Source organism: Ranitomeya variabilis, chromosome 1 (genome assembly GCF_051348905.1).
Source record: "Ranitomeya variabilis isolate aRanVar5 chromosome 1, aRanVar5.hap1, whole genome shotgun sequence".
Classification (NCBI taxonomy): domain Eukaryota; kingdom Metazoa; phylum Chordata; class Amphibia; order Anura; family Dendrobatidae; genus Ranitomeya; species Ranitomeya variabilis.
Window position 1 is genome coordinate 289,139,672 of NC_135232.1, and position 27,403 is coordinate 289,167,074.

Genomic DNA, 27,403 nt, shown 5'->3' on the forward strand with positions numbered 1-27,403 from the left:
TGTTTCAGGTTCTGCGGGCCAATTCTCTGTTTGTGAAGGGCTCAAAGTGTCTCTTCGGAGTCCAGAAGATTTCTTTTTTGGGGTACATTTTTTCTCCTTCTACTATTGAGATGGATCCCGTCAAGGTTCAGGCTATTTGTGACTGGACACAACCTACATCTGTTAAGAGCCTTCAGAAGTTCTTGGGGTTTGCTAATTTTTATCGTCGGTTCATTGCTAATTTTTCCAGTATTGTTAAACCTTTGACTGATTTGACTAAAAAGGGTGCTGATGTTGCTGATTGGTCTCCTGCGGCCGTGGAGGCCTTTCAGGAACTTAAGCGCCGGTTTTCTTCTGCTCCTGTGTTGTGTCAACCAGATGTTTCACTTCCTTTTCAGGTTGAGGTTGATGCTTCCGAGATTGGAGCGGGGGCGGTTTTGTCACAGAGAAGTTCTAATGGCTCGGTGATGAAGCCATGTGCATTCTTCTCTAGAAAATTCTCGCCCGCCGAGCGCAATTATGATGTGGGTAATCGGGAGCTTTTGGCCATGAAGTGGGCATTTGAGAAGTGGCGTCATTGGCTTGAGGGTGCTAAACATCGTGTGGTGGTCTTGACTGATCACAAGAATCTCATTTACCTTGAGTCTGCCAGGCGTTTGAATCCTAGACAGGCTCGTTGGTCGTTGTTTTTTTCTCGTTTCAATTTCGTGGTTTCATACCTGCCAGGTTCAAAGAATGTGAAGGCAGATGCTCTTTCCAGGAGTTTTGTGCCTGACTCTCCTGGAGACTCTGGGCCTACTGGTATCCTTAGGGATGGGGTAATAGTGTCCGCCGTATCCCCAGACTTGTGACGTGCATTGCAGGAGTTTCAGGTGGATAAACCGGATCGTTGTCCACCAGAAAGACTGTTTGTTCCGGATGATTGGACCAGTAGAGTCATCTCCGAGGTCCATTCTTCTGTGTTGGCTGGTCATCCTGGAATATTTGGAACTAGAGACTTGGTGGCCAGGTCTTTTTGGTGGCCTTCCTTGTCTAGGGATGTGCGTACCTTTGTGCAGTCTTGTGAAGTGTGTGCTCGAGCTAAGCCTTGCTGTTCTCGGGCCAGTGGGTTGTTGTTATCCTTGCCCATTCCGAAGAGGCCTTGGACGCACATTTCCATGGATTTTATTTCTGATCTCCCGGTTTCACAGAAAATGTCCGTTATCTGGGTTGTGTGTGACCGCTTTTCTAAAATGGTTCATTTGGTGCCCTTGCCTAAGTTGCCCTCCTCCTCTGAGTTGGTCCCTTTATTTTTTCAGAACGTGGTTCGTTTGCATGGGATTCCGGAGAATATCGTTTCTGACAGGGGATCCCAGTTTGTGTCTAGATTTTGGCGGACGTTTTGTGCCAAGATGGGCATTGATTTGTCTTTCTCGTCTGCATTCCATCCTCAGACGAATGGCCAGACGGAGCGAACTAATCAGACCTTGGAAACTTATTTGAGGTGTTTTGTTTCTGCTGATCAAGATGACTGGGTTGCTTTTTTGCCACTGGCCGAATTTGCTCTTAATAATCGGGCTAGTTCTGCCACGTTGGTCTCTCCTTTTTTTTGTAATTCGGGGTTTCATCCTCTGTTTTCCTCTGGTCAGGTGGAGTCATCGGATTGTCCTGGAGTGTACATGGTGGTGGACAGGCTACATCAGATTTGGAATCAGGTGGTGGACAATTTGAAGTTATCTCAGGAGAAGACTCAGCAGTTTGCTAATCGCCGTCGCCGCGTGGGCCCCCGACTTCTTTTTGGGGATTTGGTGTGGTTGTCTTCTCGTTTTGTCCCTATGAAGGTCTCTTCTCCTAAGTTCAAGCCTCGGTTCATCGGTCCTTATAGGATCTCGGAGATTCTTAACCCTGTATCTTTTCGTTTGGATCTCCCAGCATCGTTTGCTATTCATAATGTGTTCCATCGGTCGTTGTTGCGGAGGTATGAGGTGCCCGTTGTTCCTTCAGTTGAGCCTCCTGCTCCGGTGCTGGTGGAGGGAGAATTGGAGTATGTTGTTGAGAAGATCTTGGATTCTCGTGTTTCCAGACGCAAACTCCAGTATTTGGTTAAGTGGAAGGGTTATGGTCAGGAGGATAATTCCTGGGTGGTCGCCTCCGATGTTCATGCGACTGATTTGGTCCGCGCCTTCCATAGAGCTCACCCTGATCGGCCTGGGGGTTCTCGTGAGGGTTCGGTGACCCCTCCTCAAGGGGGGGGTACTGTTGTGGATTCTGTTTGTGGGCTCCCTCTGGTGGGTACTGCTGGTACTGGGTGACTTTGGTGGGTTGCGGCCTTTGGTTTCCACCTGTCCATCAGAGGCTGGGTGTTTCCTATTTTACCTGGCCTTTCTGTCATTCCCTTGCCGGCTATCAATGTATTCAGATGTGCTCTGTTTGGTTCCTGCCTACCTGCTCCCAGATCTTTCAGGATAAGCTAAGTGCTGATTTTCAGTTGTTTGGTTTTTTGTCCAGCTTGCTTATTATGTCTCTATGCTAGCTGGTAGCTCTAGTGGACTGAGGTTCTCCCCATGTGCCATGAGTTGGCACATGGGTTCTTGTAATCTCAGGATGGTTTTTTTGATTAGGGTTTTTTGCTGACCGCTCAGTCCCCTTTTGTATCGTTCTGCTTTCTAGTTTACAGCGGGCCTCAATTTGCTAAAGCTATATATATCATCTCTATGTGTGTGCCTTCCTCTCATTTCACCGTCAATACATGTGGGGGGCAACTATATCTTTTGGGGTTCATTCCTCTGGAGGCAAGTGAGGTCTTTATTTTCTCTGCAGTGCTAGTTAGCTCTTAGGCTGGTGCGTGGCGTCTAGAACCAACGTAGGCACGCTCCCTGGCTATCTCTAGTTGCGTTTGTCAGGCGTAGGGCAGCGGTCAGCCCAGGTTCCATCACCCTAGAGCTCTTCCGTTATTTATTTGTACTTTGCTTGTCCTGTGCTATCCCTAGCCATTGGGATTCATGACAGGAGGATTCCGTGAGGAGAGGCAAGACAACTTGGAGTGGTAACTGGAGAGACCAGAGGAGTCCAGAATGGGATTCGCCAGAAGAGGACTCTGTGAAAATAGAGACCTAAGTAAAGTGCAGAGCACAGCAGAGCGTGGCCTGAAGCTGAGGCAACAATCCAAAGAATGAACACATTGCCCAGGCACCTCCCTTAAGGGGAGGGTGCTTTTTATGCACAGAGCATCATAACACAGACAGCCCTAATAGCGAACAGGTGTCCTGCTGTTTCAAGTATGTGCAGGAAGCGGGGCACGGCTCCTAAGAGCATTTCCAGGAGACCTGCCAAGAGGATGCAGGTTCTTAGCAGAGAAAGAAGCTTATAAGGGTGGACTTTCAGTCAGATGTGCCTGGAAGACAGCCATACCTTATCTCCGGGATGTTAAGGTGGAGGATTGTTATGACCCCTATGGCGAGGGTCTCAGAGATATCAGCAAGTCTGCGAAGTACAAAAAATCCAGCTCATAGGGCAGTGGTAACTGGGTTGACCATATATCTACTCCTAACGCCAACACTAGAAGTAGCCGGGGAACATGCCTACGTTGGTCGCTAGATGTCTCGCGCCAGCCGGAGGACTAACTACCCCTAGAAGAGGAAAACAAAGACCTCTCTTGCCTCCAGAGAATAGACCCCAAAAGTTGGACACAAGCCCCCCACAAAAAATAACGGTGAGGTAAGAGGAAATGACAAACACAGAGATGAACTAGGTTAAGCAAAGAGAGGCCCACTCACTAATAGCAGAATGTAGTAAGATAACTTATATGGTCAACAAAAACCCTACAAAAATCCACACTGGAGATTCAAGAACCCCCGAACCGTCTAACGGCCCGGGGGGAGAACTCCAGCCTCCCTAGAGCTTCCAGCAAGGATAGGATACCGATTATGTACAAGCTGGACAAAAATGCAAAACAAAAAACAATAGCAAAAAGCAAGAAAGTAGACTTAGCTTAATCAAGCAGGAACCAGGATCAGTAGACAAGAGCACTACAGATTAGCTCTGATATCAACGTTGCCAGGCATTGAACTGAAGGTCCAGGGAGCTAATATAGCAACACCCCTGACCTAACGACCCAGGTGAGCATACAAGGGATGATAGACATACCCAGAGTAAAAACACTAGTAGCCACTAGAGGGAGCCAACAGGTAAATTCACAACAGAGGATCCAGACGTCTCTTATCTGCATGTTCCTTGGTTCGAACCGATGCCTGCTCCAGCAAGGTCCTCGTCTCAGTCCAGACTTTTGTGAAGTCCTTGGCCAGGGACTCAGCTGCAGGATTGCCAGAAGCAAGAGGCAGTGGAGTCGGGATCTTAGGATGCTCTCCATAAACAATGAAAAATGGGGAGTTAGAGGAGGACTCACAGACATGATTATTGTAGGAAAACTCAGCCCATGGCAGCAGGTCAGCCCAGTCGCTGTGGTGACCATTCACGAAGTGTCGCAGATAGTTGGTGAGGACTTGATTCACTCTCTCCACTTGGCCATTAGATTGTGGGTGATAGGCCGAGAAGAAGTCCAGGGTGACATCCAACAGTTTACAGAGGGACCGCCAGAATCGGGAAATGAATTGGACTCCTCTGTCGGAAACAATGTGGAGTGGAAGTCCGTGAAGCCGAAGGACGTGCTGAATGAAGAGCTCTGCGAGTTTAGGAGCAGAAGGAAGACCAGACAGTGGAGTGAAATGTCCCATCTTGGAGAACCGGTCTACAATACTAAATGTAAGTGGTGCACCCCTGCATAAATCAGGAGGGAGTAGGGTGCAAAACCTGGCCAGTAAATGAATAATAGAAACAAAGAAAGAAACAGACTGGGCCAATAATGGTATGCACACCCACAAATATTTATATCAAACAATTTTATTAAACCTCAGAACAAGACATGTACGAATAAAACCAATTAAAAAGGTCTAAATACATGACCACATACCCTCACCCATAAATATATGGCATAAATAAGCCTGACGTATGAAAAAATGTAAATACATAAATACAAAATGTATAAACATATATATGCAAAGCCTCCTGTACACAGAATATTCTCTCAAATGACAACAAAGTATATGCAATAACATATGCTCAATGGGAGCAAATAAGTCAATCCCAACACACCAAATGACCGATGGTCATACCAATAATGCCTCCCCAGTGGTAATATCAAAATGAATAGTGATGAATACCATTCATGCATCAAAATGGTGATACCATATGCACAAAGGTTCAAGAAAGACAGGTGGGGATTACTTTCCCTGGGGTATTGGAGATAAGCACCCAAGAGTGATGTCCCAGCGGTATACCTATCCGGTCAGTCGTCAGTGGTCAGCAGAAGTCTGTCATAGAGAGCAATGCCCGGGTAAGACAGGAGACAAAATGTAGGGGTGAGGTAACAAGCCCCACGTGTATCGCTGCAAGCGCAGCTTCGTCAGGGGAAGTGGGGACACACATCCACCCTAAGGAGTTATATACGTGAATATGAATGAGTAAATACAGACCGGTGTGCAGTCAGGGAGCGCCGCGCCAGAGGGGATCACCGCAGGAAGCGTACCGGAAATGGCTATAGCCGGAAAGTGCTGCCGTTGTCATAGTGCAGTTGCACATGCTAGACGGCAGCACTGAGCAAGGGAAACCGCGCGTGTGCTAGAAAAGTGCATGGGATGCACAGGAAGATGTGTTCGCAGCCAAAAGAGGACTAGCATACCTATACCAACCAGGCACAGAACATGTATGAGTACTAAACAAGGAGAGACCGCACATATGCCGGCACAGTGCATACGATGCACAGGCAGATATATTAACAGCCAGAGAAAGACTTACATGCCTGATGTAAAATAAACACAAGACATATATGCATACAGGTGGGCCCCTGCGTATAGAAACTGAAATGAAAACAAAGTCTAATGACGCCACTTGCTAATGTAGTAATATATAGATGATAAAAGACTATATGCCAAAAGTATCCATAGGCATATAGATATATAAATACCCATAATTACCAAGAGAAAGCAAGAGGTGTAGTGCCGATCGTGGAGAGATGTTAATAAAATATCATACAAAGTGTAACAATACCCTAAACTTCAAAAAGAATACTGATATGAATAATGTTCATCTCCAGGGGCACAGGATAATAATATATCCTATTAGACTTGAGTTGATCCGGGTAGATGGAAGCCCATATACCACTACGCTGATCGTTGGCAGCCCAACGTAAATGTAATAATCTTGAATGGCACGAAGTCTCAAAGAAGTATATACATGCATCTCCAAACACATCTTCAACGCCTCAAAGAATGCCATCAGGAAAAATCCGGGGTTCCAAATAGACATAATATCTTATCTTCATAATCACACCCTCATGATGTTCCACAGGTGGCCCTCGGAAAATATTTTGTCCTGAATGTTATAAACTCCAGTGTCCAATAAGACCCCCGAAACTGTGTCTTCCATTAGGGGTAAATAGATATCTTGAAAAAACTGGAACTCTAGAGAATTAAAACAGAAATCAGGTATGTAAAAGGACTATATATATACACGGGGTGCAAGTTTCGAAAAAGGGGGGGGAGAGATAAAGGGGAGGCAGCAAGATGAACAATACACCTGCCCAACCCCTTTTTTCACCCCAGGAACCCAGTAAATAGAAGATCTTCATTCAGTCCTAATGGTGTTGTTGACCGAAGATTAAAGATCCATCTGGATTCTGTCCGAAGGAGCTGATTGTGTGAGCTGCCGCCCCGGCCCCTGTATGGTATCTTTTGCAACCCCACAATCCTGATGTTGGAAGTAGATCCCCCATGAGTGGACAAAAAGTGTGCTGCCACCGGAGTGAGGGGCTTACCCTTGCGTTGATCAGCAGCTGCCAAATGAATAGTAGACATGTGTTTCTGAATCCTCTTTCTGAGCTCCTGGGAGGTTTGGCCAACATACGGTTTACCACATGGGCAGATGATGACATAAATAACGTCCCTCGTCTTGCAATTGATATAATCCTTCAGACGGTGAGTTGATGAATCTAATGGATTAGAAAAAACATTTCTTGTAGGTATCATAAAGGGACATACGCTGCAGTCCCCGCAGGGAAATGACCCCTTGAGATGGAGCCCCCTATTAAGCCTAATAGTGGGTCTCGAAAAGTGACTGTTGGTTAACAGATCTCTCAAATTGGGTGCCCGTCTGGTCGCGAGTAGCGGTCTCTCGCTCGTTACTTCTGCCGTCAGGGAATCGGTCCTGAGAATGGACCAATGCCGGGTAATGATAGTCTTTACCTGATCCCAGCTGCTGTTGTAATCCGTCACAAATCGGGTAACCTTATCCTGATTGCGGGGTCTAGAGGTAAGTAATGAAACTTGGTCCTCGCGTTGTGCCCTCTGAAAAGCAGATGAAATAACTCGTTTCGGATAACCCCTTTGTTTAAAACGACCGGTGAGCTCACGTGCTTGTAATAAGAAATCAGTATCATGCGTACAATTCCGCCTCACCCGCAAGAATTGACCAATGGGGACACCCACCTTAGTATGTGCCGGATGAAAACTACTGTACTCAAGTAGGGCATTGGTGGCTGTCGGCTTGCGGAACAGATCTGTTGTCAGGCGGTTGTCTTCTGCAGTAACCTTTAAGTCCAGGTAAGTGACCGAGGTTGCTGATAGAACATGTGTGAGGAAGATGTTGTAGGAATTGGTATTAAGATCCTGCAGGAACTGTGCGCATTCCAGTTCAGTGCCAAGCCATAGAAAGAACACGTCATCGATATATCGATGCCAGTGACGCACTTTCTCCTGGAAGGTCACAGAGGGGTAAACTACAGTCTCTTCCCACCAGCCCAAAAAGATGTTGGCGTAGGCTGGCGCGCATTTAGCCCCCATGGCCACGCCGGACACCTGGAGGTAAAAATTCCTATCAAAAAGAAAGAAGTTATGGTGTAAAACAAATTTAAGCAGTTCCAAAAGAAACATGTGATGTCCCAAATCCTCATGTCTCAAATTGAGAAAAAATGACAATGCATTCATGCCGTCTACATGGCTAATATTGGAATACAATGATTCCACATCGCACGTGACTAGATGGAATTCAGATGGTAAGCTAATCTCCCGAATGATCTCGATAAAATGAGCCGAATCTCTCACATACGAAGGTAACATAGTCGCCATGGGCTGCAAAAAGAAGTCAATATAATGACAGGCTCTTTCACACAGGCTCCCAATGCTAGAGACTATTGGTCGACCCGGGGGCCATTTGTCATCCTTATGAATTTTTGGCAACATATAAAATGTTGCAATGATGGGATCCTCCACCCACATGTAACGTTTCTCATTTTGGGTAATAATGCCCAATTGATTAGCCCTACACAATAGAGTCTGCAATTTGGACATAAAGACTTTTGTGGGGTCCGATGGTAATTTGTTATAAAAACGCACATTGGACAGTTGTCTCATGGCCTCCTCCTGGTACATGTGGGTGGGCCAAAGGACGACGTTGCCCCCCTTGTCTGCTTCCTTAATAATGAAATTCCCATTACTTCTTAAATCATGAATAGCACGATTTTCAACAGCAGATAGGTTAGGAGATGTACCAACCTTGGGAACCATAGCCATGATGTCCCTCTTCACTAATTCATAGAAGATCTTAACTGCGGGGACCAGTGTGAAAGACGGTGCTCTAAAGGATTTGTTCCTGTATGGAAATCTGCTGCTGGAAGTAGCTGGTTGATTTTCTTCCAGTAGGTCCAGTAGGTCCTGAAAGACCTGACGCTCATCTTGGGGAATGCTCCGTAAGATATCAGGTTTCTTGTACATAACTTGAAAAGGAGAACCGGTCTACAACAACCCAGATTACTGTACAACCGGATGATGCTGGCAGATCTGTGATGAAATCCATGGCAATGTGTTGCCAGGGAGCAGACGGAATCGGGAGAGGGAGGAGGTGACCGGCTTGCAGTTTCTTGAGTGTTTTATTACGAGCACAGGAGGGACAGGCTGCAACAAATTTCAGAACATCTTGGCACAAGGTGGACCACCAGTAGTGTCGATAAATTAGTTGTAATGTCTTCTTTTGACCAGCGTGTCCGGCAATCTTAGAAGAATGACCCCAGTGTAGAACTCGCTTCTTGTCTCTTTCAGTTACAAGGGTCTTACCGGGAGGGAGCTGCGACAGCCTGACTGGAGCCACCGTGATCATCTTGGATGGTTCAATGATATGCTGAAGCTCGTCTTCAAGGTCGGCTAACAAGAAGGATCTGGAAAGCACATCGGCTTTGATATTCTTCTCTGCAGGATGGAAATGGAGAGAGAAATTGAACCGAGCAAAGAATAATGATCAATGAGCCTGGCGAGGATTGAGTCTTTGAGCAGACTCAAGATAGGACAGATTCTTATGATCAAGGTAAATGATGACTGGATGAACTGCGTCTTCAAGCATATATTGCCATTCCTCTAAGGCTAGCTTAATTGCCAGTAACTCTCTATCACCAATTGAGTAGTTACGTTCACAGGGTGAAAATGTCTTGGAGAAGAAACCACAGGTCACCATCTTACTGGTAGGCAGTTTTTGTGTGAGGACTGCTCCGGCTCTAGATGACAAAGCGTCCACTTCAAGGAAAAACTGTTGATCATAGGCCGATGAAGAGCTGGTGCGGTTGAGAAGGCTTGTTTGAGGGAGGCGAAAGCTGATTCAGCCTCAGGAGTCCAATCCTTAGGTTAGGCACCTTTACAAGTCAGGGCAGTGAGTGGTCTTACCAGAGAGGAGAATTGGGGAATGAATTACCGATAGTAGTTGGCGAATCCTAGGAATCGCTGAATGGCCTTGATTCCCTCAGGTTTTGGCCACCTTAACATGGCAGAGACCTTCTCTGGATCCATCTCAAGACCTGTATTGGAAATAATATAGCCAAGAAAGGGTAAAGACCTCCGTTCAAACAGACATTTCTCAAACTTTGCGTAGAGACGATTCTCCCTCAATCTTTGAAGAATGAGACGAACATTCCTCCTGTGAGTTGGTAAGTCGGGAGAAAACACCAGGATGTAATCCAGATACACGACCACACAAACATAGAGAAGGTCATGGAATACATCATTGACAAACTCCTGGAAGACGGCGGGTGCATTGCTTAACCCGAAAGGCATGACCAGATATTCGTAGTGACCATCTTGCGTGTTGAAGGCGGTTTTCCACTTATCCCGGGATAGTATCCTGATGAGGTTGTAAGCCCCACGGAGATCCAACTTGGTGAAAATCCTGGAACCTCGAAGCCGATCAAAGAGCTCTGGAATTAAGGGAAGTGGGTATCTGTTCTTTACCGTTATTAGGTTGAGACCACGGTAGTCGATGCATGGGCGAAAAGACCCATCTTTCTTCTTGACAAAGAAGAACCCAGCTCCAGCTGGGGAAGAGGACTTCTGGATTAACCCTGGAGCCAAATTCTCCTTGATGTAATCGGAAATGGCTTGAGTCTCAGTAGGAGAAAGAGGGTAGATCCTACCTCAAGGTGGAGTAGATCAAGGGATTAGATCGATGGGGCAATCGTAAGGCCTGTGCGGTGGAAGTGTCTCGGCTTCCCTCTTGTTGAATACATCTGCGAAGGACCAGTAGGCAGACAGTAACCTGGGTAAAGCAGGAGGCCGTGGGGTAGAATCAGGCCGTACTGGTTTGAGGCAGTGTTTGTGACAAGACTGACCCCATCGAAGGACATCTCCAGACTGCCAATCCAGAACAGGTTCGTGGAGGCGCAGCCGTGGAAGACCTAGAAGGAATGGTGGAGAAAATTTCCGTAACACAAAGAAGGTCATTTTGTTCCTGTGGAGTGCTCCGATTAGAAGCTCCATCTCTTCGGTGATACCGATAATGGCATCTTTCAGGGATCTACCATCTACGGAGGTGATGTGCCAGGACCGCTGCAGTGGAACAATTGGAATCCCGAACCGCCTGGCCACAGCTTGCTGGATGAAATTTCCACCAGATCCAGAATCCAGATAGGCCATCTCGGAGAACTGCACCTTCCCGAAGATCACCTGTATGGATATGGTTAGTGGGAAAGAAGAGTCATTCTCACCTAGGGAGGTCTCCCTTACCTGTCCTAGGCAGAAGAGTTCTTCTGACCTCTCAGTTCCACTGCATTGACCGGAAGTGGAGCGTCCACCATAACGATATGGATTCCTAGTGGGAATCTCCTCCTGCTGATTCCTCTTCACCTTCACGTGGCCAAGCTCCATGGGCTCATAATCAAAGACCGGAGCAGGACAAAGCAGAAACCGAGGTTTTGGTGAAGATGCTGGATGAGGAAATTGCTTCTCGAGAAGCCTCTCTCTGGAGTGCTGCTTAAGACGCAGGTCAATCCGAATGGCAAGGGATATGAGATCATCCAGGGTCTCGGGTAGGTCCTTGCCTGCCAAATCGTCCTTGACTCTTCCAGACAACCCTCGCTGGAAGACTCTGACCAGGGGCTCATTGGTCCACTGGAGCTCCGAAGCCAAGGTGCGGAAACGGATGGCATACTGACCGACAGAGAGAGAGCCCTGTTGCAAATCAAAGAGAGACTCCATGGCAGATGTGGCATGACCAGGCTCATCAAATATCTTGTGGAATGTGTCCAAGAATACCTGCAGATCAGACACGATGGGATCATTCCTGTCCATTAGGGGGTTGAACCAAGCTAAAGCCTCTCCCTCCAGATGAGAGGCAAGGAAAGCCACCTTGGCCATGTCTGTCTGAAAATGCTGAGGCAAAAAATGAAAATGCAGCAAGCATAGGTTGAGAAATCCTCTGCACAACTTGGGGTCACCATAGTAACAAGGAGGCTTGCAGAGACGAGGAGGACAGGGTCTCATGGTGGGCTCAACCATCAGATGCTGTACCTTAGTTAACCGGTCATCCACAGAGGTCATGTAGTCCAACAAGCGGGGCTGCGTCTCATGTTGGTGATTGAATTCCAGATGGAGCTCTGCTAGCTGGGTCACTTTGATGGACTCGGCAGCCTGTAGAGTAGATAAGCAGGTATCCAGAGTTTGTATGAAGGCAACTAGCTGATCCTGGCTTTGACAAAGCGCAGCTAGCTCTCTCTGGACTGAGAATCGGGTATCAGCGGAGTCCATGGCCTGGGCAAACTGTTATGCCCACAGGGTGTGACAAGGTAAAGTGGACTCACTAGACCACTGATGGTGCAGTGGCGGCTGTATACCCGATACTCAAAAGACAGGAGAGTGGATCTCATAAACCAAAAGATATTTATTAACAAAGTAAAAACAAAAAGGAATCAGGTGTCAGAGGGAAAGAACCTCTGGATCACAACACTGTACCACATAGTGGAGCATCGGGCAAGGTGTACCCCTATACAGGGATTCCCCCATCACAACACCAGGTGGCCTGAATGCTACGAATCCAGGACCAGAAGACGACCCGTACTGACAAACTAGCAACACAGTAGAATACTTGGGCCTGCTGGTGGAGACAATCCCAGAAGCTCCATGAAATCCAGCAAGGTTGATCCCACTGGTAACAGGGTCTGGAGGATTTCGTGAGGAGAGGCAAGACAACTTGGAGTGGTAACCGGAGAGACCAGAGGAGTCCAGAATGGTATTCGCCAGAAGAGGACTCTGTGAAAATAGAGACATAAGTAAAGTGCAGAGCACAGCAGAGCGTGGCCTGAAGCTGAGGCAACAATCCAAAGAATGAACACATTGCCCAGGCACCTCCCTTAAGGGGAGGGTGCTTTTTATGCACAGAGCATCATAACACAGACAGCCCTAATAGCGAACAGGTGTCCTGCTGTTTCAAGTATGTGCAGGAAGCGGGGTGCGGCTCCTAAGAGCATTTCCAGGAGACCTGCCAAGAGGATGCAGGTTCTTAGCAGAGAAAGAAGCCGCTGATCGTCTGGAGCCATGGACAGGGTGAGTAAGGCTGTGTAATAGGCGCCGGTCTCCCTGCACAGCGGAGACCGGACCTGCGGCTGAGGGCATGACATTAACATGGTTATTTTTGCTTTATGGAGGTAAGTTAAACTTACAAAAAGTATAGAAAAATATTTCAGGATTAGATTACTCATTCATAGAGCATTACATGTTTTCTGTCACGTTTTGTTGGTATGTACAGTAACAGTACAAAAAAAGCTTTTGAAAATTTTCTTGCTTGTTCACATTTCTTACCCATACTCTATTCCATGTTTTGGACTATATTTTTGCAATATATAAGACTCAAAAAAAGTTTAAACATTTTGCTGGGTTACATTTCTCAGACATACAGCATTATGTATTCTTGGGTATATTTGTTGAAATATAGCCCTCAAAATTTTTTTTAAATTGTATCGTTATTATTTTCTCACAATCCCACAATGACTGTCCACTATTTCATCCTTCTTTGCTAGATTTCTAAAACTTAATATGGACAAAACAGAATTCATCATCTTTAAACCATCTTACTAAACCCTTCCAATTGACCTGTCCATTAAATTAAACTGCTTCTCACTCTCCCCAGTCCCACAAGCTTGCTGCCTCTGGATAATCCTTGACTCTGATCTCTCCTTCAAACCACATATCCAAGTCCTTTCCACTTACTGCCAACTCCAACTCACAAATATTTCCTGTATCTGTACATTCCTCAACCAAGAATTTGCAGAAACCATAGTCCATGCACTCATCATCTCCCGTTTTCACTACTGTGGCCTCTCTTCTAACACTCTCGCATCCTTCCAATCTATTCTAAACACTGCAGCCCTACTAATCCACCAATCTCCTCGCTATTCCCCAGCCTCTCCTCTCTGTCAATCCCTTCACTGGCTCCCTATTACCTAGAGACTCCAGTTCAAAACTCTAACCATGACATACAAAGCCATCCACAACCTGTGTCCTCCATACATCCGTGACCTAGTCTCCCGGAACTTACCTGCACGCAAACTCCGATCCTCACAAGATCTCCTTCTCTACTTCCCTTTTTTCTCCTCTTCCCACAGTTACATACAAGATTTCTCCCGTGCATCCCACCTACTCTGGAACTCTCTACTTCAAAATATCGGACTCTCGCCTACCATGGAAACATTCAATAGGAACCTGAAGACCTACCTCTTCCGACAAGTCAATAATCACTTCGAATCTTACGTTTTTTTTGTGTCTGTACTTGTTAGCTAGAGGAAAGTATTTTGCAGTCTGATATAACAATATTGATTCAAAGCCATACCATTTGTATCTCTATCACTATATAGCATTAGCTGTTCACAGTGAATGGTTTCAAGTTCAGTTTTCAACTTGGGTAAATTGGGATTTATAAAATTAAATGTATTTGCTCTCCTTGCTGAAATATATTTTTTAGATTGTAAACAAAATTAAATTATATTTTGGTCACTGGTACCAAAGTTTTTGAGAATAGTGATATTTCTGATAAGCGCTAAATTGTTAGAAATGACCAGATCAAAAAAGAGCATAGCATCTTGTTGGATCTTCGACTAAATGACCCATAATATTGTCTTTAAATAATGAATTTTCTTCCCTTTACAGATGAAGCAGAACAGTGACCCAATCAATTACTGGGTATTTAAAATATCCCCCGATCACTACTGTAGCATCTTGTGCAACCCACTTAATTTCATTATTCAATCAATTTAGCAATTCGTAAGTGATGCTGAGAGTCAGGGCAGCTTTAGACAACCCAAATTATTTTTTATTTTTTATCTCCATATTTAATTACAGACATAAGGATTCAACTTTTTGGAAGTGCATCTGAACAGCAAGGTGGATTGCTGTTGAGGGGAGATAGAGAAAAAAAAATCTATAAATCTTCAGCACAGCGAGTGTGAGCGAGCTGAGTGTGACCTGAGCATAAGTGTGAATGGCGGTAAGTGTGTGACTTGTGATTCAGTGACTTTGGAATCAGGGAGTTTCCAAGGGAGGAATTGCTTCTGTTTTTTTTTTTGGTTTAATTAATACTTTGTATTTATTTTTAATTAACGTTTCTGTGTGGTGCAATCCCCATTAGGAAATGTGCTCCACAATTGTTAATGCCATCCAGTGTACATCTTGCCACATGTATGCAGTCCTTGACCAGCCGGTCGAGGGTGCATACTGCTGTGCAAGATGTGAGCACATTGTGCATTTGGAAACCCAGATACTGGATCTAGATCCATAGACAATATGGAGAGGAGTCTTCTGCTCACAGAGCAGACGCTCAATGGGATAGATGAGGAGGGGGATGGTAGGATGGAGCTGCAGGACAGTGTGGCAGTTAGCTGGGTGACAGATAGAAGGCGGGGTAGAGGGAAGAGTGCCAGGGAGGCTAGTCCTGATCTGGCACACCCCAATAAGTTTGCTAAGTTGGCAGATGAGGGGGGTGCCAGTACAGGGGTAGCACTGCTGCAGCCAGGCATGTCCTCTGAAAGCCGGAGGAGTGACTGCTCCAGTAAGGAGGGAAAAAGGAGAGCAGGGCAGGCCAGACAGGTGCTGGTAGTGGGGGACTCAATTATTAGGGGAACAGATAGGGCAATCTGTCACAAAGACAGGGATCGTCGGACGGTGTGCTGCCTACCTGGCGCTCGAGTCCGACACATCGCTGATCGGGTGGACAGATTACTGGGAGGGGCTGGTGAGGACCCAGCGGTCATGGTGCACATTGGCACAAATGACAAAGTTAGAGGTAGGTGGAAGGTCCTTAAAGATGATTTCAGGGAATTAGGCTGCAAGCTGAAAGCAAGGACCTCCAACGTGGTATTTTCCGAAATACTGCCTGTACCACGTGCCACGCCAGAGAGGCAATGGGAGATTAGGGAGGTTAATAAGTGGCTCAAGAATTGGTGTAGGAAGGAGGGGTTTGGGTTCCTGCAGAACTGGGCCGACTTCTCAGTTGGCTACAGGCTCTACGCTAGGGACGGGCTGCACCTCAATGGGGAAGGTGCAGCTGTGCTGGGGGAGAAAATGGTTAGAAGGTTGGAGGAGTGTTTAAACTAGGGATTGGGGGGGAGGGTATTCATTTTATAGGAGGGGAAGATAGTGCAGATAGAGACCTGGGCACAAATAAGGAAGTTGGGGGTGGCGGTGGCATGGGGGGTGGGGTTAGAACAGTTAGTAATTTAAGAAAGAATAGAGGTACAGAGAGTAACATCAAGTGCATGTATACTAATGCCAGAAGCCTCGCCAACAAAATGGATGAATTAGAACTAATGTTGTTGGAGCATAATTATGACATGGTGGGGATATCTGAGACGTGGCTGGATGAGAGCCATGACTGGGCTGTTAACTTGCAGGGCTATAGCCTGTTCAGAAATGACCGTACAGATAAGCGAGGGGGTGGGGTGTGTCTGTATGTAAAATCGACCTTAAAACCCATCCTGCGTGATAATATAGGTGAATCTAATGAAAATGTAGAGTCTCTGTGGGTGGAGATAAGGGGAGGGGGAAAAAATAATAAATTACTGATAGGGGTTTGTTATAAATCTCCAAAACTAATGGAAGCAATGGAGAATATCCTCGTAAAGCAAATAGATGAAGCTGCGACTCAAGGAGAAGTCATTATTATGGGGGACTTCAACTACCCTGAAATAGATTGGGGAACAGAAACCTGCAGTTCCAGCAAAGGTAATCGGTTTTTGACAACTATGAGAGACAATTACCTTTCACAACTGGTTCAGGACCCAACAAGGAGGGGGGCACTGCTAGACCTAATATTAACCAACAGGCCAGACCGCATATCAAATATAAGGGTTGGGGGTCACTTGGGGAATAGTGATCACAAAATAATAAGTTTTCATGTAACCTTTAATAAGATGGGTAGTAGGGGTGTGTGTTGTGAATTCTGTTTGTGGGCTCCCCCGGTGGTGTTTTATGGTAGTGCCACTTATTTGCCTTCTTCTATCCTTGATCACCTGTTGACACCCATTAGGGGAGTTTCCTATTTAAGGCTGCTTGGCTGCTGGTCCGATGCCGGCCAACAATGTATCAGTAGCATTCTGTTGCATTCTCCTGCCTCAAGATCCTGTTCAGCTAAGTTGAATTTTGTTTCTAGTTAATGCTATTTTTGTCCAGCTATTTGCAATGTGACTCTCTGTAGCTGGAAGCTCTCGTGGACTGAAATTGCCACTCCAGTGGCATGAGTTGTCACTGGAGTTTTAAAGTAATTTCAGGATGGTGTTTTTGAGTAGTGTTTTGAAGTTGACCGTGAAGTGACTCTTTCCTGTACTTCTGCTATCTAGTAAGCGGACCTCACTGTGCTAAATCTGCTGTTCATCCTACGTATGTCTTTTCCTCTTGACTCACCGTCAATATCTGTGGGGGGCTGCTATCTCCTTTTGGGGTTCATCTCTGGAGGTAAGGCAGGCCTGTATATTCCTCTGATAGGGGTAGTTAGATCTCCGGCTGGCGCGTGGTGTCTAGGGCATCGTAGGAAACACTCCCCGGCTACTTCCAGTGTTGTGTCAGGTTCAGGTCACGGTCACTTTAGTTCCCATCACCCGAGAGCTAGTCCGTTGTTATTTTGATTTCCCTGCCATTGGGAAAATCATAACAGTTTGGCCGGCCCACATGTGTTAAAACTATGCACTAAAGCAGGAAAGGATATGAAAAGGTTTTTTTTCCTTCTGTGTTTGGAAAGTGTACCTTAGTGCTTATTTGTACTCCTTGCTTAAACTGCAGTCTTCAGCCTTTTTTTTTTTCCTCTCCTCTTAATCTCTGAATGGCTTTGGTTACACCTGTTTGAATCATGGATCCACAGAGTTTGGTTGCAGGTCTGAATCACCTGGCTACAAAGGTCCAGAACTTACAAGATTTTGTTATACGTGCTCCAATTTCTGAACCTAAGATCCCTATGCCTGAATTTTTTACCGGAGACAGATCCCGTTTTTTGAATTTCAGAGAGAATTGTAAATTGTTTTTGTCTCTGAAATCTCACTCTACTGGTGATCCTGCGCAACAGGTTAAAATTGTTATTTCTCTATTGCGGGGTGACCCACAAAGTTGGGCATTTGCATTGTCGCCAGGGGATCCTGCGTTATTAAATGTAGATGCGTTTTTTCTGGCTTTGGGGTTGCTTTATGAAGAACCTAATTTAGAGATTTTGGCTGAGAAAGCCTTGATAGCTCTTTCCCAAGGGCAAGATGAAGCTGAGATATACTGCCAAAAATTTCGTAAATGGTCGGTGCTTACTAAATGGAATGAGTGCGCTCTAGCAGCTAATTTCAGAGAAGGTCTCTCTGATGCCGTGAAGGATGTCATGGTGGGGTTCCCTGTGCCTACAGGTCTGAATGATGCCATGAAATTGGCTATCCAGATTGATCGGCGTTTTCGGGAGCGCAAATCTGTGCACCATATGGCGGTATCTTCTGAGCAAAAATCTGTGCACCATATGGCGGTATCTTTTGAGCAAAAACCTGTGCACCATATGGCGGTATCTTCTGAGCAAAAACCTGTGCACCATATGGCGGTATCTTCTGAGCAAAAACCTGTGCATCATTTGGCGGTGACCTCTGAAAAGGCACCAGAGCATATGCAATGCGATAGTGTATTGTCTAGAGGCGAACGACAGAATTACAGGCGCAAAAATGGGTTGTGCTTCTATTGTGGAGATCCAGCTCATGTTATATCAGCATGCTCTAAACGCATAAAGAAGGTTGATAAAAAGGTTGATAAATCTTTTTCTATGGGTACCTTGCAGTCTAAATTTCTTTTGTCCGTGACATTGATTTGTACTTTATCATCTGTTACTGTGAATGCTTATGTGGATTCTGGCGCCGCTCTGAGTCTCATGGATTGGTCCTTTGCCAAGCGTTGTGGGTTTGATTTAGAGCCTCTGGAGGTTTCTATTCCCTTAAAGGGTATTGATTCTACACCTTTGGCTAGCAATAAACCACAATATTGGACACAAGTGACTATGCATCTTTCCCCAGACCATCAGGAGATTATTCGTTTCCTTGTGTTATATAATCTACATGACGTATTAGTACTTGGATTACCATGGTTACAAATTCATAATCCAGTCTTGGACTGGAGATCAATGTCTGTGCTGAGCTGGGGATGTCGGGGGATTCATGGGGATGCACCTTTGGTTCCCATTTCTTCATCTACTCCCTCTGAGATCCCAGCATTTCTGTCAGATTTTTATGATGTCTTTCAGGAGCCTAAAACTGATTCTCTCCCCCCTCACAGAGAGTGTGACTGCGCTATTGAGTTGATTCCCGGTAGTAAATTTCCTAAGGGTCGCTTGTTTAATTTGTCTGTACCTGAACATACTGCTATGCGGGAGTATATCAGAGAATCTTTGGAAAAGGGTCATATTCGCCCCTCTTTGTCTCCACTGGGGGCAGGGTTTTTCTTTGTGGGTAAAAAGGATGGTTCATTGAGACCTTGTATCGACTATCGACTTCTGAATAAGATTACAGTTAAATACCAGTACCCGTTACCTTTACTGACTGATCTTTTTGCTCGCATAAAGGGGGCTAAGTGGTTCACTAAGATCGATCTACGTGGTGCGTATAATTTGGTGCGGATTAAGCAGGGGGATGAGTGGAAGACCGCATTTAATACGCCTGAAGGCCATTTTGAGTATTTGGTAATGCCTTTCGGTCTCACGAATGCCCCTTCCGTTTTTCAGTCCTTTATGCACGATATTTTCCGTGAATATCTGGATAAATTTATGATTGTGTATTTGGATGATATTTTGATTTTTTCGGAGGACTGGGAATCTCATGTTCAACAGGTCAGGAGAGTTTTTCAGGTTTTACGAGCTAATTCTCTGTTTGTGAAGGGCTCAAAGTGTATTTTTGGGGTTCAGAGAATTTCCTTTTTGGGATATATTTTTTCCCCTTCATCTATGGAGATGGACCCTGTTAAGGTTCAGGCTATTTGTGATTGGATACAACCTACTTCTCTAAAGAGTCTTCAGAAATTCTTGGGATTTGCTAATTTCTATCGCCGATTCATAGCGGGTTTTTCTGCCATTGCTAAACCTTTGACTGATTTGACCAAGAAGGGTGCTGATGTTGCTAATTGGTCCTCTGCGGCTGTGGAGGCCTTTCGGGAGCTTAAGCGCCGTTTTTCTTCTGCTCCTGTGTTGCGCCAGCCTGATGTTTCGCTCCCGTTCCAGGTTGAAGTAGATGCTTCCGAGATCGGAGCAGGTGCAGTTTTGTCGCAGAAAGGTCCTGACTGCTCAGTGATGAGACCATGTGCGTTTTTCTCTCGAAAGTTTTCGCCCGCTGAGCGAAATTATGATGTTGGAAATCGGGAGCTCTTGGCCATGAAGTGGGCATTTGAGGAGTGGCGTCATTGGCTGGAGGGTGCTAGACACCAGGTGGTGGTCTTGACTGACCACAAAAATCTAATTTATCTTGAGTCAGCCAGGCGTCTGAATCCTAGACAGGCGCGCTGGTCGTTGTTTTTCTCTCGATTTAACTTTGTGGTTTCATATCTGCCTGGGTCTAAGAATGTGAGGGCGGATGCCCTCTCTAGGAGTTTTGAGCCTGACTCGCCTGGTGATTCCGAACCTACTGGCATCCTGAAGGATGGGGTGATATTGTCAGCTGTCTCCCCAGACCTGCGGCGCTCTTTGCAGGAGTTTCAGGTGGATAGGCCTGATCGCTGTCCGCCTGGTAGACTGTTTGTCCCTGATGACTGGACCAGTAGAGTTATTTCGGAGGTTCACTCTTCCACGTTGGCAGGTCATCCTGGAATTTTTGGCACCAGGGATCTGGTGTCTAGGTCCTTCTGGTGGCCTTCCTTGTCTCGAGATGTACGTATTTTTGTGCAGTCTTGTGATGTTTGTGCTCGGGCTAAGCCCTGCTGTTCCCGGGCCAGCGGGTTGTTGTTGCCCTTGCCTATTCCTAAGAGGCCTTGGACGCACATCTCTATGGACTTTATTTCTGACCTTCCTGTTTCTCGTAGGATGTCCGTCATCTGGGTGGTGTGTGACCGTTTTTCCAAGATGGTTCACTTGGTACCTTTGCCCAAATTGCCCTCCTCCTCTGAGCTGGTCCCTCTATTTTTTCAGAATGTTGTGCGTTTGCATGGTATTCCTGAGAATATAGTGTCTGACAGGGGTACTCAGTTTGTGTCTAGATTTTGGCGGGCGTTCTGTGCCAGGATGGGCATCGACTTGTCTTTTTCGTCTGCATTCCATCCTCAGACTAATGGCCAGACTGAGCGTACTAATCAGACCTTGGAGACTTACTTGAGGTGTTTTGTGTCCGCTGATCAGGATGATTGGCTTGATTTTTTGCCATTGGCAGAGTTTGCCCTTAACAATCGGGCCAGTTCTGCCACTTTGGTTTCTCCATTTTTTTGTAATTCAGGGTTTCACCCTCGCTTTTCGTCCGGTCAATTGGAGTCTTCGGATTGTCCTGGAGTAGATGCTGTGGTTGATAGAATGCATCAGATTTGGGGACAGGTTGTGGACAATCTGAAGTTGTCCCAGGAGAAGACTCAACAGTTCACTAATCGTCATCGGCGTGTCGGTCCTCGTCTTTGTGTTGGGGACCTGGTTTGGTTGTCTTCTCGATTTGTTCCTTTGAAGGTCTCGTCTCCTAAGTTTAAGCCTCGGTTTATCGGCCCTTATAGGATTCTGGAGGTTCTCAATCCTGTGTCCTTTCGTTTGGACCTCCCAGCATCTTTTACTATTCATAATGTTTTTCATCGGTCATTGTTGCGGAGGTATGAGGTGCCGGTTGTTCCGTCTGCTGATCCTCCTGCTCCTGTGCTGGTTGAGGGTGAGTTGGAGTATGTGGTGGAAAAGATCTTGGACTCCCGTGTTTCCAGACGGAAACTTCAGTATCTGGTTAAGTGGAAAGGCTATGGTCAGGAGGATAATTCTTGGGTGACAGCATCTGATGTTCATGCTCCTGATTTGGTTCGTGCATTTCATAGTGCTCGTCCAGATCGCCCTGGTGGTTCTGGTGAGGGTTCGGTGCCCCCTCCTTAAGGGGGGGGTACTGTTGTGAATTCTGTTTGTGGGCTCCCCCGGTGGTGTTTTATGGTAGTGCCACTTATTTGCCTTCTTCTATCCTTGATCACCTGTTGACACCCATTAGGGGAGTTTCCTATTTAAGGCTGCTTGGCTGCTGGTCCGATGCCGGCCAACAATGTATCAGTAGCATTCTGTTGCATTCTCCTGCCTCAAGATCCTGTTCAGCTAAGTTGAATTTTGTTTCTAGTTAATGCTATTTTTGTCCAGCTATTTGCAATGTGACTCTCTGTAGCTGGAAGCTCTCGTGGACTGAAATTGCCACTCCAGTGGCATGAGTTGTCACTGGAGTTTTAAAGTAATTTCAGGATGGTGTTTTTGAGTAGTGTTTTGAAGTTGACCGTGAAGTGACTCTTTCCTGTACTTCTGCTATCTAGTAAGCGGACCTCACTGTGCTAAATCTGCTGTTCATCCTACGTATGTCTTTTCCTCTTGACTCACCGTCAATATCTGTGGGGGGCTGCTATCTCCTTTTGGGGTTCATCTCTGGAGGTAAGGCAGGCCTGTATATTCCTCTGATAGGGGTAGTTAGATCTCCGGCTGGCGCGTGGTGTCTAGGGCATCGTAGGAAACACTCCCCGGCTACTTCCAGTGTTGTGTCAGGTTCAGGTCACGGTCACTTTAGTTCCCATCACCCGAGAGCTAGTCCGTTGTTATTTTGATTTCCCTGCCATTGGGAAAATCATAACAGGGGTGACAAGGACACTAAACTTCAGGAGGGCAAATTTCCAACGGATGAGAGAGGATCTTGGTGCAATTAACTGGGACGATATCCTGAGACACAAAAATACACAAAGAAAATGGGAGACATTTATTAGCATCCTGGATAGGACCTGTGCACAGTATATACCGTATGGGAATAAACATACTAGAAATAGGAGGAAACCAATATGGCTAAATAGAGCTGTAAGGGGCGCAATAAGGGACAAAAAGAAAGCATTTAGAGAATTAAAGGAAGTAGGTAGTGAGGAGGCATTAAATAAATACAGAAAATTAAATACATTCTGTAAAAAGCAAATCAAGGCAGCAAAGATTGAGACAGAGAGACTCATTGCCAGAGAGAGTAAAAATAATCCCAAAATATTCTTTAACTATATAAATAGTAAGAAACTAAAAAATGACAGTGTTGGCCCCCTTAAAAATAGTCTGGGTGAAATGGTGGATGAGGATGAGGAAAAAGCCAATATGCTAAATGACTTTTTTTCATCAGTATTTACAAAAGAAAATCCCATGGCAGACAAAATGACTAGTGATAAAAATTCCCCATTAAATGTCACCTGCTTAACCCAGCAGGAAGTACAGCGGCGGCTAAAAATAACTAAAATTGACAAATCTCCGGGCCCGGATGGGATACACCCCCGAGTACTGCAGGAACTAAGTACAGTCATTGATAGACCATTATTTTTAATCTTTAAAGACTCCATAATAACAGGGTCTGTACCACAGGACTGGCGTATAGCAAATGTGGTGCCAATATTCAAAAAAGGGGCAAAAACTGAACTCGGTAATTATAGGCCAGTAAGTTTAACCTCTACTGTGGGTAAAATCCTGGAGGGCATTCTAAGGGATGCTATGCTGGAGTATCTGAAGAGGAATAACCTCATGACCCAGTATCAGCACGGGTTTACTAGGGACCGTTCATGTCAGACTAATTTGATCAGCTTCTATGAAGAGGTAAGTTCCGGACTGGACCAAGGGAACCCAGTGGACGTAGTATATATGGACTTTTCCAAAGCTTTTGATACGGTGCCACACAAAAGGTTGTTACATAAAATGAGAGTAATGGGGATAGGGGAAAATATGTGTAAGTGGGTTGAGAGCTGGCTCAGGGATAGGAAACAAAGGGTGGTTATTAATGGAGCACACTCGGACTGGGTCACAGTTAGCAGTGGGGTACCACAGGGGTCAGTATTGGGCCCTCTTCTTTTTAACATATTTATTAATGACCTTGTAGGGGGCATTCAGAGTAGAATTTCAATATTTGCAGATGACACTAAACTCTGCAGGGTAATCAATACAGGGAAGGACAATTTTATATTACAGGATGATTTATGTAAACTAGAAGCTTGGGCTGATAAGTGGCAAATGAGCTTTAATGGGGATAAATGTAAGGTCATGCACTTGGGTAGAAGTAATAAGATGTATAACTATGTGCTTAATTCTAAAACTCTGGGCAAAACCGTCAATGAAAAAGACCTGGGTGTATGGGTGGATGACAAACTCATATTCAGTGGCCAGTGTCAGGCAGCTGCTACAAAGGCAAATAAAATAATGGGATGTATTAAAAGAGGCATAGATGCTCATGAGGAGAACATAATTTTACCTCTATACAAGTCACTAGTTCGACCACATTTAGAATACTGTGTACAGTTCTGGTCTCCGGTGTATAAGAAAGACACAGCTGAACTGGAGCGGGTGCAGAGAAGAGCGACCAAGGTTATTAGAGGACTGGGGGGTCTGCAATACCAAGATAGGTTATTACACTTGGGGCTATTTAGTTTGGAAAAACGAAGACTAAGGGGTGATCTTATGTTAATGTATAAATATATGAGGGGACAGTACAAAGACCTTTCTGATGATCTTTTTAATCATAGACCTGAGACAGGGACAAGGGAGCATCCTCTACGTCTGGAGGAAAGAAGGTTTAAGCATAATAACAGATGCGGATTCTTTACTGTAAGAGCAGTGAGACTATGGAACTCTCTGCCGTATGATGTTGTAATGAGTGATTCATTAATTAAATTTAAGAGGGGACTGGATACCTTTCTGGAAAAGTATAATGTTACAGGGTATATACACTAGATTCCTTGATAAGGCGTTGATCCAGGGAACTAGTCTGATTGCCGTATGTGGAGTCGGGAAGGAATTTTTTTCCCCATGGTGGAGTTACTCTTTGCCACATGGGGTTTTTTTGCCTTCCCCTGGATCAACATGTTAGGGCATGTTAGGTTAGGCTATGGGTTGAACTAGATGGACTTACAGTCTTCCTTCAACCTTAATAACTATGTAACTATGTAACTATGTAACTGTCTCAATATTCCCCAAACCACCTCCTCTCATTGCCTTTGATACAATGGCTTTCATGTCGCTACTAGCATACAGATGTATTCTGTTGTGAATTCTGTTCTTGGGCTCCCTCCGGTGGTTATAAGTGGTAGCGCTGCTGTCTGTCCTTCACAGCAGTTATCAGGTGTGTCCACTCTGGACTGGGCTATTTAGTCTGTCCTCACCCTTCAGTCAGTGCCAGTTGTCCATTGTATTCTGGAGGATTCACATCCCTTCATGGTTTCTCCTGCTTCCTGGTCTTTTCACCAAGATAAGTTCTGCTTGTTTTGCAGCCCACATGTTGTGGGCCTCATTGTTCAGTGCATTTCTTGTTTTTTCTTGTCCAGTTTAATCTGTGTAAGGATTTATGCAGTCAAGCTGGAATCTCTGGAGAGGCAGATATACCCTCCATATCTTTAGTTAGATGTGGAGTCTTTTGTATTTTCTGTGGTGGATATTTGCTAGTATTTTAATACTGACCGCATAGTTCTCTGTCCTATCTTTCCTATTTAGCTAGATTGGCCTCCTTTGCTAAATCCTGTTTTCAGCCTGTGTATGTTTTTTCCTCTCCTCTCACAGTCAATATTTGTGGGGGGCTGCCTATCCTTTGGGAATTTTCTCTGAGGCGAGATAGTTTTCCCTTTTCTATCTATAGGTTTAATTAGTCCTCCGGCTGTGTCGAGGTGTCTTGGATCAGTAGGTACATCCCACGGCTACTTCTAGTTGTGGTGTTAAGTTCAGGGTCCGCGGTCAGTATAGATACCACATTCTCCAGAGTACGTCCAATGCTACTCCTGGGCCACCAGATCATAACAGTATTCTATCTCCTTTTTTATTTGCCCTGTCTTTCCTACAGAGTGTAAAAAAAGGAAGAATACAACTCAGCCAAGAGAAGAGTCCAATTAGTTATAAGCAACAACAAGAAAATCATTGTTAGCCAAGCCTTCAAATGCCCCCATTTTGCTTGCTAAACGTCATGCATCTGTGAATAGATTTTTATCCATTTTCACACATTTACTTTCAGAAATGCTAATTTTGTGGAAACAATCATCATCATTATTTATTTGAAATTTGTGTACAGTATATCCTTATCCGCTGACTTAATACTCTGTCCAGGATCCATTTCTCTATTCTCCAATAATATCTGACCCCTCTCCAACCTATCCTCCCCTTTTATTTTTTGACTTGCCCCCATCCCCCATGTCTTTTTTGAGATGTCACAAATGAAAGACCTACACAAAAGTAGGGCTATTATTTATAGTGTCAGTGAATTAGCCATGTTTAACTAACAAATTTATTTTATATACCGGTAATAAAGAATTCATCCTATTCATAAATAAATGCATCTGCATTAAGTTTCATATTTTAGTAATATGAGGATAGTTTAATTAACATTTACAAGAATTCATTTATAAAACATTCAAATTGTGTTTGTGATATTTTTATTATATTTTAAACTGTACAATGACATCTAAAGTTATGTTTGACTTGCTTTTTACTTAAACGGAAGCTGACATTTTTTCTAGTCAAGAAATATTTGATGGGTAAAATATCATGCATAATAAGTCAGAAATGCTGACAGAAATAATAGATCCAACATCCATTTGAAATGGCTCTCAGAGTGATAACAATTAAGACCTGGCCAGTTTGAATACTTTCACCTAGAATGTAATGGTGCATGTGAACATAGGAAAAATTGCTAATAATTTATGAAAGCTTTTCAGGATAAAGGTAACAACTTTTCAGAAGTAAGGAACATATTTGAAAGGTAAATTCTCTAAAATGCAGCCTGCATATCTTCTGTGTCAATTTAAAATTTACTACATACCATTAACCAACCTAAAATAACTTCTATGGTAATAACCCTTCAGATACAAATGCCTGTGAAAAAGAAGGTATTATTAAGTTAAATTACCCTAAAAGTGTTGGATTGACACAGAAAGGGTTCACTCGGTGATTTGGAAAACGATGGGTCTTGGTAACAAAGGTAAACAGCTACAGCTGTTCTTTGCTTAATAGTCAGATTTATAAGCTTTGCTTTAACAAGTTTTCTGATAAGTAATTTTAATATTTATTAGACAATCTCAAAAACATTGTGTTTGTCCTTGGAAATTTCATAGAATAAAAAAGAACAATATTTAGTCTTAAAAAGATATTATTATTTTTTCCACTGCCAATATCTATCTATCTATCTATCTATCTATCTATCTATCTATCTATCTATCTATCTATCTATCTATCTATCTATCTATCTATCTATCTATCTATCTATCCAGAAAAACCTGACTAGCACTTTCTAAGTGTGAACATGTGCAAGCTGCCAGACTGCCTTACATTAAAAAAAAAGCACAGCAGCACCATGCATAAGTTTAGGCCATGTGAAAAACATTAAAAACATTCAATCTAGTTTTTACTACTCATTTTTGTCAAAATTGATGTTGGCTGCCTCCAG